The 16,382-nt window shown below is 38.8% G+C and overlaps 1 long non-coding RNA gene across 2 annotated transcripts; it reads right to left on the bottom strand.

Moving 5' to 3' along the window:
• Positions 1-34: 34 nt before the first annotated feature.
• Positions 35-16,340, bottom strand: LOC112311281 (uncharacterized). Of its 2 annotated transcripts, none has more exons than XR_008427408.1 (5): positions 16,203-16,340; positions 14,717-14,795; positions 9,026-9,137; positions 5,650-7,522; positions 35-1,244 (listed from the first exon to the last, which is right to left on the bottom strand). It is a non-coding gene; the product is annotated as an uncharacterized lncRNA (long non-coding RNA). The 2 variants fall into 2 exon arrangements; XR_011651439.1 differs by lacking the exon at positions 35-1,244 and having other exon boundaries at positions 2,904-5,690; positions 7,163-7,522.
• Between the last annotated feature and the right edge of the window lie 42 nt (positions 16,341-16,382).

The following is a 16,382-nucleotide window of genomic DNA, read 5'->3' as shown; positions in this document are numbered from 1 at the left end:
GAAATGACCCATTCCAAGTAACAACACAGTGGAATTTCGGTGCATTCTCAGCCCATGCTGCTTTATTGCCAAAATATACATATACACAGGTGCAGAGTTTCCAACTCTTAAAGCAGTTCCTTTTTACATCAAAGAATAAAATCTTTTCTAAAATCCCAAAGATGCATAGATTAAAAAGCAAGCTGCCTTTTGTAATACTTTAAACATTCAATAAAATTCTTTTAACATCGTCTATACCAGTGGTGCAAGGGAGAAGATACAGAACAGCAAGGAACAGTGAGTGACAACTGTACTCAACAGAACAGTACATAAAATTCTATGTGAAGGGTACTCTAATGGGAATCTTTTAAATTACAAGAGATGAGTAATGTTAAGGTAAGCCCTAAAATGATTACTGTTGTTTAAAAACTGATGATAATGTATTGCCAGAATACCTTTCTTATCCCTGGGAGAAAAATATATTTGAATCAATGGCATGGCAAACCATCACGACAGGACACAAAATCTTCTGAAGATCATTAGTAACCCTAAAATATCTATTCTGAATTAAAAGGAAGCTTAGGAATATGGATTTGTGGAGAAATCTGTGATGTCTGTTTTCCCAGTAACTTTTAATATGCCTTAGTGGAATAATGGGAGAGTTGTTTAGGGAAACTGAGTCCCTAAATCTTCATTGGTTTCCCTGGCAGACAGCATGTTACTAATACGTGGCAGAGAAAATTTACACATAGGATATGACATCTCACTTCCTGTATTTGAGTGGAGACCAGACACTGCAATGATGTTAAACTTACACATTCCCAAAGGTATTTGGAGTGAAATCCCATAGCAAAGTGTCTAGTGTAATCCTGTTTAGGCCTCTTTCAGATATAATTAATCCATTTACATTATGTAGCATAATCACAAGGATTATTACAAAGTTAGTAAACTTTTTTTTCACATCTAAAAAATTTTAAGCCACCACAATAAACAAATATGAAAACTTGCTCCTGTTTAGCTAGTATCAAAAGCTTTAGGCAACAAATTCTGCCATCTGACCAAAGTATCAAGAATAAAACTCTGGCTATTAAAAAAAAAAAAGTGTTAATGTAATACAGTAACAAAAGAGAAACCAAGCCACAGGTATGGTAATATTCTCACGACTGTTTCCACAAAATGGAGCAGTTTCTTTTGCTGCCGGGATCCTTCTTGGACACCATACCAGCACCATCCAGAAAGTAGCCTAGTTACCGTATCTGAAAATCCTGCAACGGGAAACATGTGCATGTTGCCTCTATTCACTTCCAAGATCCTAGTTAAGAGATACACATTTGAGCCACATAAATTTTATCAGACAAACCCCTATCTAATTACCTTACATACTCCACACTTATATTCCCTACTTTCCTATCCTTTCTGAAACTCTGCACCTTTCTGATTACTATAGCCATAGCTATATTTATTTATTCCACATGCTTAGTTTGTGCCTTTTATATTGTTTTTAAACATGCTTGGGGACTAATGGAAACAGGCAAGAGGTTAGAGGGTGATGAGCACTGTTATGCTCTATTCCTGACTGTGTGAATGTCTTACAGTTGCTCCTGTTTATCATCTAGCTCCCATTTTCAATGGAAGTAAGATCATCTTTAATTAGAAAATGAAATCTAATGATCCAAACAATAAATTCAAGCTACTGGTTTAAGTCTATTGCTTCATTATTAATAAATGCATATATATAATTACTAATAGCCACGTAATACTGGACGTTTTCAATCAATCATGCATTAGAATATCATTAGAATATCAGTACTCTAAAATCAGAGTTATAGGCCTGCTACTATTTCTTGCACTTTCATCCAGACCCAGTTTTAATAATCATGCAAAGTAAATCCCTTGATTCAGAGGAATTAGAAACAAGGATACATGCAAAGTTTCAACCAAAATGGGGGTTAATAAAGTAACTGCTTAGAAATGCAGGCAGGTGCTCCACATCTATCACAATGCTGCTTCAGAATAGAGGTACAAAAGTCATGCACAAAATTTAAAATTAGGACCACTATTCAGTTATAAAAGGCTTAATTTAATTGCAAATCCTGGTCCTTCTGGACAGAGAATGATGTAAAAACTCTGGGAAAAGAAAGATAATTGAGAGATGCACAGTCTTCTGGAGCAGTTAAGTTTCTCGGCCTTTTGACTGCTATAGCATAGAGGAGCGTAAGTGGTGTAGGGATGGTAAAGGTGCTCTTAGAACATCTTCTTCTCTAATTCATATGAAGAGCATTACCTGCACAGCTCCTGGGGGAAAGGAGTTTATGAACAGTAGAGCTAATACAATGTAAACGCAAAAATCAATGCCCTGAAATTTAGCATAGCCCTCTGCTTTTGAAAACGGTTGGTCAAGGGATCCTTCCAAATATGGTATGATTAATAGCCAAGCAATGTTCTGAATAAACTAGAAGTAATTTGCTTGCACCAGCAGCACCATGATAATGTAAACTCCTGGAGAACAAGGGTCTCTTCATATTTTGCATATCACAGGTACACAAAGAGTAAACATGAGACCACAACACTGAAAAGTAATTAACTGTATACTTTGAAACTACAAAACTTGTAGCACATTTTAGCATTTGGAACCATCGATGTGGCTATTAAGGGTAAGCTTTAGTTGTCCTAAGAAACTAAACTGTTGACATCACAGTAATAGACCTGGTGTCCTCATGACCATGCGGATGTCTGCGTATTGCTTGGTTATTCCAGTGTCTCCAACACCAACTGATGGTGTGGGACATTTAAGAAGGAGCTATAATCAATTTTATATAGCCTCCCTATCCTTTGGAGTTGCCATATAAGAATTAAATATTCAAGAGGCACTATTTTCTTAGATCTTCTCCATTTATCTTTTAGTTTTTTTTTTCCCCTGGAAAAACAAGGGAACAGAGACCGAGTCTTCTCAGGGATGTCTTCAAGGTGCTAAATGGCCAAGATGACATGAGGTAATAGGGAGTAAGAAGTCACACTCATTCCACCATTATCTCCTGATGTGAGCTCTAAGCTTGCTCAGATCAAGAAACTAGTTTGCTGGGTTCCCTTTAAAATAAGTAGTTACAGGCCGCAGGCCTAGTACATCTATATTAGACAAGGTTTAAAAACCAACATATTGTCTTTGGCTATTCCCTTCAATCCTTTTGTTTTACATCTTTAAATCTTATCTCCCCTAAAGTAACCAAAGGTCAGCTAGCTATCCAAGTTCTTGTTCTTTTTAGCCCTAAATACATATACACAACAAACTTGTCCTTTTTAAAAACGCACCCAGGAAACTAATGGAGAAAGATACAGTGACAAAACGATAAGTATGCTATTAGCCTGATGCTTAAAAAAAAAAAAATCATAAGCAAAACCCCCATACGATGGCTTCAGTGGGACTTCATCAGTAAGAGTACATTTATTTCCAGGTTAAGCACTAGAAAAATTTCATTCAATGGCTCTAACCCTCTGCTATAGGAAACCAATAGGGTCTTTAACCTTTAACTTACACAAAGTTGCTATTTCTCACTGACATATTCGCATACATTCATAGTTTTAAAAGTACCTTTTATATGCTCTTTATCTAGAACATCCTTTTGTGCAACTCTGTTAACCACAGAGCATCACAAACTCTAGTGATATTTACTCTACTATACAATCTTGCTAATGAAACTTACTATACATGCCAAAACTGTTATTGCTACTAAAATTCTACCTCTCAAAAAGTATCAGTTCATTTTATGGCTTTTTTTTTTTTTTTTTTTGCAATAGGGAATACCCTTTGCTGTATATACTGTGCTATTTTGCATTCATTACCTTTTCAGAGGTATTTTTAAAAAATGTTTAAATGCTTTTCAGAAATGGATTCTCACAGGCACTAAACTATTTGAGCCAAGAGTACAACTACTTAAAGTACACTATGAGAATTGAAACCTGGGTCCCTGGAGATCTGCTGCAGAAGAGTCTATCTGTCCAAGTTTGCTTCTACACACAAGACACGCTACATTAATAGTTCTGCATTTCCTATCATGCTAACTGTAGAACCTGTGTCAATAAATCCCGGACTGTCCTAATACTGAGATTTAAAAATCACCTCAGAAAACTGCCATTTCCCAGTTCTCAGGGCAGCTTTTAGAGGTAGGAATTTCTTTTCTACAGTAAACTATCTTATGCTTTCAGAACAAAATAACTTTTATGTCTACAAGGAAAGTAGAAAAGTGAAAGCCGTCTGAGGCAGCTATGACCAAACAAAAGTTAGTTACTACACAGCAACCTACATAGGCTGTTGGCTGCATTTCCAATTCCATGAAAAGGTCTGGAATTCCAACAATACACAATTCAGCAAATTTGGAAATGGGAAAAGCACATGACAGATTAATGCAGGACACTCTGAACTACTGACACGTGGCATGCTGCAGACAGAAAGTGTAAATGACCTGCAGATTAGAAAAGCACTCACTTAAGCAACTAACAGAGCATCTCAGTAAGACATGCAGTATAATTTCTTGATGCAAAAGTAGGAAAATAATAAACGTAAAAGACATCAAATGGGGAAAAACAGCGTAAGAACAATCTCACCTGAAACTAAGCAAAGCAGAATCATGAAATGGGGCCACGTTTTGATGTGAGGTTTCATTAAGACACAAAGGCAGCTGGTTTCCAGCTACCTCACGGAAAGCTTAAACATCCTCAAACACAGTATTTCACATTGCGATCCCACATTACTATTTATAAATGAGTTTTTTTTGGCCTAATCTCTCCCCAGGGAGAATATCATGAGTACAGAAACTTATGAAAAAAGAAAAGGCCTAAATTTTCCACTTTTTACACTATTGGTTATTATAATTCATCCTGAAGTTTAAGTTATTACTAGGCTCATGCACTAACTCCTAACATGGCACTACAATATGCTACCAAGCACTAATGCTTACAAAACTATACACATCTCAAAATGGAAGACATTGGTGATTTTGTTGTTCTCAAACAACTTGTAACATTTGTCCACAAGTATTAAAATATACATATATATATTTCTATTGCACATATCCCGTTTTTAACTTAAAAACAAACAACACCCCCCCCTCCCCCCAGAAAACCTGCCAGCTAACATGGATGAGCAAAGGAGAGGAAGCAGGCATAGCTACGGCTTGAGGCATAGTCCTGCCTAAAGTTACAACTTTTGCCATAAAAAAGGGGACCAAAATAGACCAGGAAAAAAGTGTCTATATAATAAGTAAATACTGGACAAGTACAAGTGGAATATACTCATTTTGTTAAATGCCATTTGCTAATAAGATGCAGAAACAACTTGAAAGAACATTAAACAATGGTTCTCTTAACTCAGAAATGAAAAAATATAAAGCAACTGGAGAAGCTTAGTCTGATACCTATTCAAACAAGCAGGTCAGAGATGGTTTCACTATGCTGACAGTACAGGGTCCCATTTCCTGCCAAATGACCCTACCCCAAAAAGTTGCCAAAAGGACACAAGGAAGATAGGTAACAAACAACTAAAGATATCACTTTTCTATGTGAGTCTCATTATACCATTAGGACCCATGTATGTAAATTCTATTGTCTTAACAATTCCAAAATACTAAAATATCAGGAAGTGGCTGGGAAGTTACTTAGAGAAAAAATTGTTACCTTTATTCAGTTACTTCTATGCTTCACCACCCAGTAATAGCCTTTAATGAGAGAAAATGACATTTTATCTATTTTTACTACAAAACTTTCTTTACTTCAAAACTGATTGACCAATTAAACTAATCAAGAGTGTTCAGTATCTCCATTTTTTGGCCAGTTCCATCACTCTCAAATTTTGGTAAATCTGCCCCAAGTTTTCAACATCACAGCATGTTTGCCCCTAGGCAAACATTCCCTAAATCACAGAGGTAATCTAAAATGATTTGTTAATTTCAACTAAGAAGCTTTAAATTCTTTCTCTAATCACAAAGACTCATAAAGATTTCATTCTTCTTATGCAGAGACCTGACAATTCATACACTGGTCCTCTGCTGATTCTGAAGGGAGAACAGCTCTACACTATAGTCTGTTCCTCTACAGCATATGTTTTAAGGGAAAGTAAGACCCATACTTCTTATTGGAACTACTTTTCTTGTTTCAGGTTTTTTTCAGACCTGAATTTCTTGTACACGGAATCAACCACAAGTTTGGGCACATTGCATCTGAGGCCCATTCTCTAATGAGAACAAGGAAAGTTACCTGAGTCCCAGCCCTTTCAGCCTAACTCTACAGCTGTCATCTAGAAAACGAAATCAAACATCCAAGTACTGGTCTTGGATCAAATGAAAAAGTTATTTATGCTTTTACAAAAAACAGCTATAGGATGTAAAACGCCATCAAGTCTGGTGGAACTGTAAGTCATTTTTTGCTTCCTTTTCATAAGAGGGCAGTCATTTGGAAAGTTTTCTCATTCTGTCCCATTCCTCCATGCCCAAAGTTGAAGGCAGGTTATACTGTAGGGGCCATCCCATCTTCTGAACAGAAAAACCATTTATGCCACTTTTCTTCCAGCTTTAGCAGCATGGAAAAAAGTCTTAAGTGCTATATAAGACTCCACAAAAAAGGATGAAGTAATTTCTAACAGCAGCTTCTCATCTTGGGGAGGTGAACAGGGTTCCATCACTGGACTCAAAACTTCTGTTCCTTTTACCAAACTTTCACTAACCCCAAGCATGCATTCAGAGTTAACATCTGCACTATATGGCTCTTCATTAGAAGAACAGATAAACAAAACGTTTTAAAATACCCAATGTCCAAAGACTTCTGAGAAAGAACAGCTTCCTTCTCTAGGAGAAAAACTGCTCTTCTCATCCAAAAATGTGGATTTACACATGTTAAAATATGTATTTATACAGAGACGGTGGTGATTTATTCACACATGAAATTAACTTTTTGACATTTTGTTTTTATGCTTCTTTATCACATCAAAGGTTTAATTGCAATATTGGACCTTTGTTCTTAGCCAGTTAATCTATGTCACAGGATGAGCCAAGAGATATATATATTTATATTTAGCATCTCTCTCATTTCCAATTACAACACATTTGTAATTTATTCCTGTAGTTGCAACTGTGCTTATGATAGTGCTAAAACTGGAAGACATTAAAAAAAACAACAAAACCTTGATACTTGCTATTTATATAGTCTTCTCGCTGGGAACAAAAGGTAAAAAGTTCACAAATACCACCATCTGAGCACCTGTTTCAAATTAACATCACTCTTCAGCTTGCAAAATAATTTCTTTACAATTAAGAAAATGGCAGAAGAAACATGTCAGTTGCTTCTTTCGTCCTGAAGAGGTTGGCAGAATGACTGCATCCTAGGAGCTTCTCTGGGTTGAATTTTTGCCGTGGAAAACAAAAGAAAAGCAGCGTTTTCCAATCCAAATCATGGAGGTAAAGTGTAGAGAAGAGATACTCGCATTTCAAGATTATGGAAAGTGACTGGATAGAAGAGGCAGGACTACCCACTCCAGGAGACAACATAGAAATACCTAGAAATACAAAATAAGTTAAAAACAGGAAGATTAGAACAGGTACTTCCTGCATGAGCTTACTTTTAAAAATAATATTTAACGCATAGAAAGAAAACAATGTTTTCGATTACACTTCATCTAAAAGAAAATGTCCAACCATAATACCAAATTCAGTATTGTCATCAGAAAAGCAAAAGCAGTAGCCAGAACAAAATATATTAAGTATGATATAAAAAAGTTAGGTGTATATAAAAACTTATATAAAGCGAAATATACACATTAATTTCCTCTTATGAGAATGGAGTAATGTCCTCTAAGTTTTCACAGCCATAAAATGATATAAAACATTCGTGTTTAAAAGCAGTGTACTACCTGCCCTGGCCAGGTGGCTCAGGTGTTTTGAGCATCATCCCATTCACCAAAAGGTTGTGGGTTCAATCCCCGGTTGGGGTGTGTAAAGAAGGCAACCAATGGATGTTTCTCTCTCTAAAATATCAATAAACATATCCTCAGGTGAGGATTAAAATAGATAAATAGATAAAAGCAGTACTGTACTCCAAATCTGATGTCTAAATACTCAATACTCAATACCATATGAACCATCTTACTTTGAATTATCTTCAACTACACATGACTAACACTGAACAATAAAAATTTTGTAGAGTGTAAGTAAAATAATTTGTACTGTATCATGATCACCAAATGCAAGCATTTAAAAACATTAGCAGTTCACTGCTGTTAAACATAGCACTTGTTAAATTGCAATATCTGCAAAAGTCAGACAAAAAAGAATATTGTATAATTCCACTTATATGAGGTACCTAGAATGAGCACATTCATAGGGACAAAAAGTGGAATTGGGTGTTACTGATTAATGGGTACTGAGTTTCTGTTTGGGATGATGAGAAAGTTCTAGAAATAGATGCTAGTAATGGCTGCACAACAATGTGAATGTACTTAATGCCAAGAATTGTACATTTAAAAATGGTTAAAATGGTAACTTTTACATTATGTGTATTTGATAATAAAACATTTAAAAATCACTGATGCTATCAACAGCTTAAATTACTTTGGCTTACAAAAATGGCAAATAGCAATCAGCTATTTACCCTCCTTTTTTAGTGCATCATATATATTAAAAAAGTTACTTCAAAGAATATGAATAACCTCTTCTGGTTGAAGGTGACACAGTTCTGAATCAAAACTTATAAAAGGCAAATGTAAATTAATTTAGAATCAAATCAAGAGTAAGAGAATTATGGAACTTGCACCTGTCACCAAAGCAGCAGTGTAAGCGGAAAAAAACACAGTCGATCCACAGACAGGCCTTTAGCAACAGGGCTGTTTCATTACATAAGCTTACTCAGGCTGATTCAAAGCTTGCACCAGCCACTAAAGTTAAGACAGTTTAATTTTGATGGCAAGATAATTGGCAGTGACCTGGCCGGGTGGCCAGTTAGCTGGAGCATTTGTCTGGTGCACCAAACCGTTGCAGGCTGGATTCCCAGTCAGGGGTCATACCTGGGTTGTGGGTTCGATTTCCAGTTGGGGTGTATATGGGAGACAATTGATCCTTGGTCTTCTCTCACATTGATGTCTTCTTTTCTTTCTCTCCCCCCCTCTTCCTCTCTCTCTAGAATCAATAAACATATCCTTGGCTGAGGATTTTTTTTAAAAAAGCTAGTTCTTTCCAGAATATATAACCAAACAAGCACAAAACAAGCCTTAAAAAAAAAGAGTACCTTTCAAAAAAAAAAAAAAAAAAAAAAAGAGTACCTTTCTTCATATTCCTTCAGCAGCACTAATAAAAATGTGTGCAATCATTAAGTTAGCATTAGGAAATAATGCTAGAATATCATAAGCTTGTGTTTTATTCAAAATACCCAATTTCAGATATTAGACATGACTATTCCATTTTCTACACTCTACATGCATGAGGTCTGTCCATAAAGTATCCAGCCACATAATATGAAAAATAGACATTTACTGAAGAAGATAAGACACAAGAAACAATGTACATAGGACAATCTGTAGGGGTTCAGTCCCCTACAAATAGGCACCTTGGGAGCTCATACAATCGCCATCAGCTGCTCCGTTGTATTTTCCTGAATCTCACTGATGGTCTGAAATCTCTTCTCTTTCAAAGGTGACTTTAGTTTTGGGAAGAGACAGAAGTCGCAGGGTGCCAAATCTGGGCTGTAGGGGGCCAAGTCACCTGCGTGATTTGATGTTTCGTGAAAAACCTCTGCAGGAGACGTGATGCATGAGTGGGCGCACTGTTGTGATAAAGCTGCCAGTCACCAGCTGCCCATAGCTGCAGGCTTCTGAATCACTGGAACAGTTTCCACAGAGGAATGTGCAAGCTTAATACAAGATTTGATGCAGATTCATTGCTTTGCTTACTCAGTCGGTTTGAATGCAATGGCCACACAGTACACATGCTTTCTCAACGGTGTCAACTGCCCCCACTGACCAGTACCGTGAAGTCGTCATTGTTCATGCTTGTGCATTCCAGTCCACTCTCCTTGACTGCCAGATTACACTGATGCTGCACAAACTGTTCTTGTTATATGAATAATGGCTGGACTTTTTATGGACAGACCTCATATGTATCACAAACTACTGGACCCTTTTGAAAACTGAATAAATAGCTCAACATAAAAGCCAAAGTTTTGACCAAAGATTGACCTACAAGATTCCCCTTAAGACCTATACCACCCCCCTCCCACCATATCTCTTCTGACCCCCAACTCCATGCCCCTCCCTGCCTCCATCATGGGTTCCAACCGCAGTGGACTCCTTGCTCTTCCTCTGTCAGGCATGCTCCTACCTTACAGTTGTTGTATCAGCTGTCACCTTTGTGAGAAGACTCTTCCCCAGGTATCTGCATAGTTAGTCCCCTCACCTTTACTCCAATGCTATTTTCTCAATGAGGCCTATTTTGAGTCCCTATTTAAGGTTACAATGCACCCCCAACCCCACCCACAGACACACTCCCACCATTCCCCTTTACCCTGCTCTACTTTTCCTTTTATCCATTGCACAGAATACTATCTAACCTACTACATAAGGTACTTACTATGTTTCCCATTTACTGTCTTGTCTAAAATGTAAGCTCCATCAAGAAGGAACCCATTTTGTTAACTGATGAATCCCAAGCATAGGGTGTGACCCATGGCAAGCACTTAATAAAAAATTTGCTGAATGAATGAGAGTAACAGGGTTCTTAAATATACTGAACCAGCCAACATGAGTTAAATTTTAAATAGACAATTTATTGTGAGGAAAATACAACTATATACTCTGATCTATAAAACACAAATATATCCCTGTAAAGTTGGCAGCTTACCTAGCACTTCTGTGTCTCTGAAGTCTTCTGCTTAGTGCTGTTGATTATACAGAGTAACTTTGTATCAGAAAACCTGACTTACTGAATGAATGGAAAGGGAAAAAAGGGAATTTCAATGCAGTACTTGTCCTAGTCAGATCTGAGTCAAATGACTTAGTTATATGAGTGGTAGCTAGCTTCCAAAATGGCCCCCGGTTATTGCTGCCTCCCAGTAGTCATGCTTTTTTTATAGTCCCTCTAATAAAGCATCCGGGTTGATCTAAGTGACTACTGTATAATAATGAATTTTCAAATTATTTACCTTTTTAAAGATTTTATTTATTTACTTTTAGAGAGAGGGGAAGGGAGGGAGAAAGAGAAAACATCGATGTGTCAATGCACAGAGAAACATCTATCAGTTGCCTCTCGTACACCCCGAACTGGGGACCTGGCCTGCAACCCAAGCAAGTGCCCTGACCAGGAATAGAACTGGTGACCTTTCAGTTTGCAGGCCAGTTTTCAATCCACTGAGCCACACCAGCCAGGGTTGTATAATAAATAATTTAACTGGCTTTTGTCCCTGGTAGGGAGACTCTAAATTCTTGTTTACGGTAAATGAGCCTGTGGAAATTAAACAACACACCAAAACAACCAATGGGACGAAGTAATCACAAGGGAAATTAGAAAATATCTGGAGACAGCCCTGGCTGGTGTAGCTCAGTGGACTGAGCATGGGCTGCGAACCAAAGTTGCCAGTTTGAGTCCCAGTCAGGGCACGTGACTGGGTTGCGGGCCAGGTGCTCAGTAGGGGGCCACATGACAGGCAACCACACATTGATGTTTCTCTCCCTTTCTTTCTCCCTTCCTTCCTCTCTCTCTAAAAATAAATAAATAAAACCTTAAAAAAAATTTTGGAGACAAATAAAAACAAAAACACAACACACCAAAACTTATGGGATGCTGCAAAAGCAGCCCTAAGAGGGAAATTTACATCTGTAAAGGCTCACGTTAAAAAAGAAAGATCTCAAAGCAACAACCTAGCTTCACACCTTAACTAGAAAAAGAATAAACTAAATGGAAAGCTATCAATAAGGGGAAAAAATTAGAGCAGAGTTAAATAAAATAGAAAAATAGAGAAAGTCAACAAAACCCTAAGTTGGTTCGGACAGAGTCATAGGAACCCCTGAATTTGTGGCCAGTCGTTCAGAAGTTCATGTGGCTTGGGAATCCTCCAACACGCAACTCACATTTAATTTGAGGGCAGTCTTGTTGGGGACCCTGCCCTTTGACTTACTGTATAAAAATACACCAGTTGGTATCAAAATAGTGACCAACAGAATGAGGAGGAAATGATAGGGAGTGACTTCTGAGGCAAGGTTATAGACCGAGCGCTGACTTCTGCTTTGATGTCTTGGGAGAAGGCAGATGTTGTGTTATGACGATAGTCAAGCAACAGGGAAGGAGGCTAACATCGCAGAGAACTGAGGTTTTCCTTCACCAGCATGAATTTGCCAGCCATGTGAATGAGCTGCCATGGAATTAGAGCTGATGACTGCCAATCCAGACAGTATCTTGACTGCAACCTTACGAGACCTCTAGCCAGAAATCCCCAGCTAAGCTGCTCCCTAATTTCTGACCCACGTAAATCTGTGAGAGATAATACATGTATACTAGTTTTTTTCTTAAGATTTCCCTTATTTTTAGAGAGAGGGGAAGGGAGAAAGAGAGGGAGAGAAACACAAATGTGTGAGAGAAACAAAGATTGGCTGCCTCTCACATACATCCCAACCAGGGGCCAGGCCCACAACCCAAGCATGTGCCCTGAGACTGGGAATCAAACTGGCAATCTTTCACTTTGTGGTATGAATCCAACCAACTGAGCCACACCAGTCAGGGATATACTGCTGTTTTTTCCTGGGGTTTTTTTGTAGAAAGTAAAGAGTGGAAAAAAAAATTTACGATTTTATTTATTTATTTTTAGAGAGAGGGGAAGGGAGGGAGAGAGGGAGAGAAACATCAATGTGTGATTCCCTCTTGCATATCCCCTACTGTGGACCAGACCAGCAACCCAGGCACACGCCCTGACTAGAAATCAAATCAGGGACACTTTGGTTCACAGGCCACCACTCAATCCACTGGGCCACACCAGCAAGGGCGATATACTGTTATTTTAATCCATTAAATTTCAGGCCATTTGTTATGCATCAATACACTTTGCTTCCTCTAAGGACTTGGGAGTGAAATACTCCTTTCTTACTTTGTTATGTAAGTAGTAGATTCAGAACACATTTCACAAAACACAGTGGATATCATTGTCATTCAAATTAAGTTTTTTCAGTGACTTATTAAAAAACTGTTGGGGCCCTGGCCAGGCGGCTAAGTTGGTTAGAGCTTCATCCAGAACACCAAACGTTGTGGGTTTATTTCCAGGTGAGGGCACATACCTAAGTTGTGAGTTTGATCCCCAGTCAAAGCACATAGGGGAGGCAACCAATACATGTTTCTATCACTTTCCCTTCATCTCTAAAAATCAATGAACATATCCTTGGGTGAGGAATTAAAAAAAAAAAGTGTTGGGCTTGTTTCTGCCCCCAGATATGAATGGACTATAGTAATGTAAAATTACTGCCTGGGCAAAAATTTAACTTCTCAGTCATTTATCAAATATTTATTGAGTGCTTCCTTTGTATGGATATTTTTAATTATTTACTTGAAAGGTAACAAATGCACATGATAGGACAAGGTGAAATAAGATACATAGTGTCTCTTGCATATCCTTTTAGAGATACTCTACAGCTACATAAAATCTGTACAAGTAGATTTATTTCCTTCCCCAAAATGAAAACATACAATACACTTGCTTTTCCCTTTAATATATATGAGATCATTCCATTACCAGAATTAAAGCTACCTTGTAAGTACTTCTCATAGGCACCTACATTTATTTATATCATTTCCTTATGGATATGTAAATTGCTAGCAACACTGTGCTATGATTGATGTTAAGTTTCCATTACTGTTGACCTTAAGGTTCTAAATCCAAGCAATAAAGCCTCTCCTGTAAAGTATATCATAAAGACTCTATCACTTAAAGGGCATTTTGCCCAGTTTTAATTCCTTTTCTTGAAATTGAAATATATAGTGGGTGTTTTAATTTTTTAAAAAAAATCCTCACCAGAGGACAAGCTTATTGATTTTAGAGAAGGGGAAGGGTGGGGAGGGTGGGGGGAGAGAAACATCAATCCGTTGCCTCTCTTAACTGCTCTGACCAGGGTCCAAACCTGCAACCTAGGCATGTGCCCTGCCTGGGAATCAAACCTGTGGCCTTTTGATTTACAGGACAATGCTACAACCAACTGAGCCACACCAACCAGGGCTATAGTTGGAGTTTTTTACCTACCTTTTTTTCCATTTTTAAACATTGTGGTACAATACATGTAACATAAAATTTATCATGCCCTAGCCAGGTAGCTTAGTTAGAGTGTTGTCCCTATATGCCAAGGTTGCAGGTTTAACCCCCAGTCAGGGCACAATAAGAATCAACCAATGAATACAAAAACAACAAATCGATGTTTCTCTATCTCTTTCCCTTCCTCTCTCTCTCTAAAATCAGTAAGTTAAAAAAAATTTTTTTTTTAATTTATCATCTTAGCCCTGACTGTTGTGGCTCAGTGGGTTTGGGCAAATGATTAAGTCTTTCTTTTCTTTTTTATACTTAATACATTGCTATCATTGAAAATAAAAGATTAAGCTTACTTATCAATTATTTATAGTTACTTTGGATGTTCATTTTCTGTTTTAGCTAATGGTTTATCGTTCCTCTTCTATCTAGCTATTTTCAAGCGCTTAAACAGTATTTGGAAGCATTAGCCATTATTACTCACTTGCCAAATCCTGAGTTCAGAATTTTTTTCTTTTCCAGATGAATATAAAAGCACCTAAAAGTCAAGGAAAATGTTCTTCCTGTGATAAGGAAAAATAAAAAGAACATTACAGTAAGGATACAGCCGTCACTGATGCTATTTGCATTCTTGTGCAAAATTATTCAAATAAATCAAGCTTTTCTAAAAAACATCGCTATCAAAAACTATTCAGAAGGAACGATCAGAAATTACTGTCCACCTGCACTGGCGTTAATTTTGTAAAGATGTCAAAACTGTGGGAGCAGCGGTTCTCAAGTTTTTAGGGAACACTATCCCATTTGATGACGATGCTACACTCTCTTCTCCCCACAAAAGCCCTTTGCTTTAGTACAGATGACCACTGAAAGGCAGGGAGGAAGAATGTTCTTCCTTCCTTCTACCCGGTATCTCTTTCTTCTCCTAAATGAAATGAAAAAATCTACTCCTGACAAAAATCATCAGAAAGATCATATTTAAAAGTCCTTTACCTGGTATTTGCAGCTCTGCTCAATCCAGGGCCAGCAAACAGTGCACCAGAAACATTCACTCGTATTATGACATGTCATTTGAACTGGACCCAACTGACTGCTGTTTTAAACAGGCTTCACCAATTCAGAAACCTAGTAACAGGAACCTTTCCCAGAATTTAACTGAAAGACCGACTGAGGGGTTCTAACAACCCAAGTTACAAAAAAAGATACACCATAATGTTAAACAAAAACCGAACACAAACGCCTGGCAGTATTATACTTTGCAACCCCACCACATTACACAAGTTACGTTCTAGTAATTCCCAAAACTCTCAATTCTCTCTGTAAAGAAATAAATAAGTAAACATTGTATACTGCCTCTAGTTCTGGAAAACAACCACGGAGAATTCTGCCGAGACCGAGGGAAAGCCGAGATTAACGCCCTTTGGGGAACTGTCAGGTGAGGGACACACAGGGACAAGCTGCTCACCGAGCTCTCTGAAGTTTGGAGGGGGAGGGGGACGAACGCACGCGGCGAAGCTGGCGAGGGGACGCGCCCCGTGCACAGAGCCAACTCACATCCTGTCCGGCCAAATCTCAAGGTCAACGGACCAGGGACACCAAACACTCCTAACCACCAGAGGCCCGAATCGATAAGGAGCCTCAGGCAAACCGGTAACCACGCAGCCGTGTGGCGAGGAGTATAAATATATTCTTCCAAGATAAACCAACGGCGGACGCAGAGGCTGCCAGCCACACACCCGCGTGGGCGCAACCACCGGGGAACACCCGGCAGTCAGACGTGGTATTGAGGTCAGTCAGTCAAGGACCCAGTGGTGACAACACACATCTCGGAAGGCGGGTGCGGCCGCCCTGGGGCAGCTCGGGAGGAAACCCACGCCCGGCCGAAACCCGCACCAGCTGCAGGCAGGCTCCACCGCAGGGCTGGGCCGCGCCAATTCCCGGCTGTCCTCTCGTCGCAGGCCTTCTCGGCTTACCTCGCTTGAGCCAGGAGAAGCAATGGATCGCCCGGGGACCGGCCTACCCCGGCCCAAAGGCCGGACGACAGCGGAGCGCCTCACTCCGCCATCTTTGCTCCTTCACGAGTCCGCCAACCCTGTGGTGGCCGTTTCCACAAGCCCCGCCTCTGCCGCTGCGCACTGATTGGGTAACGACTT

The sequence above is a fragment of the Desmodus rotundus genome, chromosome 7, assembly GCF_022682495.2.
Source record: "Desmodus rotundus isolate HL8 chromosome 7, HLdesRot8A.1, whole genome shotgun sequence".
Classification (NCBI taxonomy): domain Eukaryota; kingdom Metazoa; phylum Chordata; class Mammalia; order Chiroptera; family Phyllostomidae; genus Desmodus; species Desmodus rotundus.
Note: the sequence above shows the minus strand (reverse complement) of the source record. Positions and strands in the feature narration are given on the sequence as shown.